The sequence below is a fragment of the Cibotium barometz genome, chromosome 22, assembly GCF_041138505.1.
Source record: "Cibotium barometz isolate CiBa-2024 chromosome 22, ASM4113850v1, whole genome shotgun sequence".
NCBI lineage: Eukaryota > Viridiplantae > Streptophyta > Polypodiopsida > Cyatheales > Cibotiaceae > Cibotium > Cibotium barometz.
The window spans coordinates 15,970,904-15,974,410 of record NC_141067.1 but is presented as its reverse complement, the minus strand read 5'-3'; positions in this window follow the sequence as shown (position 1 = coordinate 15,974,410).

The following is a 3,507-nucleotide window of genomic DNA, read 5'->3' as shown; positions in this document are numbered from 1 at the left end:
CTTTCTTTTTCTGAAAGAGAACTGGCGCACCCCAAGGTGAAACATTGGGTCTTACAAACCCTTGTTCTAACAGCTGCCTAAGCTGTTCTTTGAGTTTGATGGCTTCAGGAACTGGCATTTTGTACGAGCGTAGGGCTACTGGTTGAGCTCCAGGGGTCAATTCAATCACATGATCTACTTCTCGAAATGGAGGCATTTCAGTTAGCTCTACTAGGAATAGATCATCAAATTCACATAACCATTCTGGTTCTTTAGCTTTAAGTTTTGAGTCTACTGGGTTCATTTTGACAACATAAATTTGCTGCTTCTTCCTAAGTCCTTTCAGTAACCTAGAAGCTTTTACTAACTGAAGGTCTGGGGATCCGGAAACTCCAGTTCCATGGACTTTGTTCCCGTGAAGGTCATGGAAGGAAATGGTTCCATTGTGACAGTGTATGTCAGCTTGATTTTTGTGGAGCTAGTCCATTCCAAGGATGCCGTCAAAAACCCCTAGAGATAAGACTTTGAACTGACAGTCGGTTACATTACCATCTAGATTGAACTGGATAAGATATGTCTCATGGTGAGTGAAAAGAGTCTTCCCGCCCACTGGCCAATTCAACTTGCATAGGTTTCCCTCATTTCTGTTCTAAGACTAGCTTACGCAAGCATCCAGGGGAAATGAATGAATGAGAACTGCCTGAATCAATCAAAAGCTTAAAAGGCTTACCCTAATACTCTGCTGGTATGATGGAGAACTATGTTAGGCCCTTGATTTTCAATTGCAGCATAGATCTGCCCTTTTTCCTCTTCTACTACATCTGAAATTATGACTGCTCTGGCTGCTGCAGTCTGAGGTAGAACTCTTCCTCTTTGGTTGCCCCAGTTGTGGGAAGGAGTTCTGAGATTACTCTGGATAGAGGCAGATGGCTGAGCTGGAGTTCTTCTGGGGTTTCCCTGGCTTGGGCGAGACGGACCCTGATTAGATTGGTATGAACGGCTTGGTCTCTAAATTCAGGGTCCTTGACTTCCCTGTCCCCTTGACATGGCAGGAGTCAGGCAGTCTTTTAATTGGTGACCAAAACCCTGGCATCCAAAACATCGGCTTTCAGTTCTGAGCTAATCCTTCTGATTTCTTGAAAGAGGTGGGGTTCCTGAGAAAGTACTCTGGGAGAAGGGTCTTCCTTCACTTCTGAATCTTCTTGTATCTTGATTCTGATTCGGGCCTTGCTGTCTCTTTGGGGGTAGAAAGTTTGAAGTACTTCCATGGGCTTGGAATCTTTTAAAATTAGAGGGTGCAGGTTTTGGTGGGACCTTTACTACAAAGGCTTTGGCAAAATCTTTTGCCATTCTTACTACTTCAACCATGGACACTGGCTTGGCATTTTTGACCAGTGTGTCTAAGGGTTCGTTCATTCCCCAAATGAACCTGGCCATGAGTTATTCTTCATCTAGAGGTGGTGAATATTTGAGTAGAAGAGCAAAGGCCTGGTGATATTCCTCGATGGTTTTGCTCTCCTGCTTTAGCTCTAAGAATTCGTTCATTTTGGTTTTCCCAAAAATCCAGGAGGACAAAATCTCTTTCTTAGATAGGTTTTTAGATCATTCCAAGATTGAGTATTTCTGTCTAAACAGTTGGTGTCACAGTGGTTCCTCCGTGCTACCCTGGCTGTTTCCACTATTTTCAGCTGGGCAAGAGCCATTTTGCTTCGCACATTGTAGCCTGTGACGTCAAAATACTCTTCCATGGCTTTCACCCATTTCTCCACAGCCTCACCCAGGTTCTCCCCTTCTCCTTTAATAAAGGGTCATGGATGAGTCCTATGAAGAGCCTTGCGAACATCAGGATCAAGCTCGTCATCTTCAGAGATAGGGTCTGGCTGACGGCCAAGGTTTCCTCGTCTCATGATTCTATCAAAAATTTATTATTATTAAATTTTTATTTTGATATTATCCACGAGATCCTAAGACTTAAGAGTTTTGGAAAATAATTTCTCAAACAAGACAATGATCTTATTGGAGATCTATGACATATGTCCGATAACAGATTTTTCTTTATCAGATCGTCTATAAATAATCACTTATACAACAGAGAATTTTCCTCCAAAAAACATTTCTATATTTATATAAAGTTACAATATGTACATAGAGCAGCTCGGCTCCAGAATTCAAAATCTCCTCGGGAGACGTATAAGAGGACCGTACTGGGCCATAGTCATGCCCTATTACATAAGTTCTCTAACTGCGAAGGGAGCTATTATTTTCTCTTTAGGGATAAATCGACTAAGGATTCGACATGAAAGTCTGAAATTCTGAGGCGTCGAATGATATAGAATGACGCCACGCACCATTTTCAGCTTTAACAAGATCATAGCCAATGAGAGGTTCTGCCACAGCATTGCACGGGGGTCGCAAGGAGCGTGGACATATTGCCCTGCAAACCACTTATGCTGTATTCTCTCCGCTGGGTTAGGAAAATATAAATCCTCGAAATGGCGTGCGAGTCTTGCTCGGCTTGTTCGAGTTGAAGTGGAAGAGATGAGATGTTCGAAGGCAATTGCAATCATATCTTGAGACTGGGTGAGGTCGGGAATACCAGATAAATAGGGAGCTTCCATCTATAAAAATAATTTCTTTTATTAAAATTTCTTCATTAAAGAAGCTTACGGAATGAAAATACATTATGAAAAATGCTTTTTCTGAGTTCTTATTTATCAATTTCAGATAAGAATTTATTTATCCTTACTAGCTTTCAACTTGGCTCTGATACCAACGAGAGATCCCTCTACCCCCTCCATGCACCTAACTCCCATAGCTGACAGCGGAAGCAGCCCCCTCATGCGCGGGGTAGGGTTTCTCACTCGGGGCCTCGCCCACGAATGTCCAGGCACGAGACTAGGCTGGTGGTCACTCTGAAAACCGAAACCGGGAAAATTTTCCATGCCCGGAAAGCGGGGACGATGCCACCATTTTTATTTTATTTAACGAATTTTTCTAAACGAGGTCAAGGTGTTAAACTAACCTTCATCTGATAAAACCAGATAGAAGGGAAACTATCACTGATATAAATTGATCATTTGAACAATTCAACGCTTTTTTCCTAATCAAGATTAGGCAAAGCCGTTGATCCACTCAATCGAGAATTTTATCAGGAAATTAGCTATCTACTCAAATCCTAGCGTAATCCTAAGATTTTTCAGTTTGATTATTAAAAACTCCATGATTCCAGCCTAACCCCATCCGGCCCATGGGTTAGCCACCACCCTACCACTGGAATCGGTGGAACCAAACAAGTACTCACCCACCCATAATTGAATTGCCTTTCTTAACTTTAGCTTTAGAAAACAAATACGCACACACTCCTCTTTATTAAAACTTTAATAAAAACAATCCATTGACAAACAATTTACTGCTTCTACATGTCATACTTCAAAATTTCCATTGAGTCTATGTTTCTCACAAAACTGTGTCACTCTGGACTCTCCGTTGAGACCAGCGAGTCAACAACAAGATCCAGTGTGATAGATT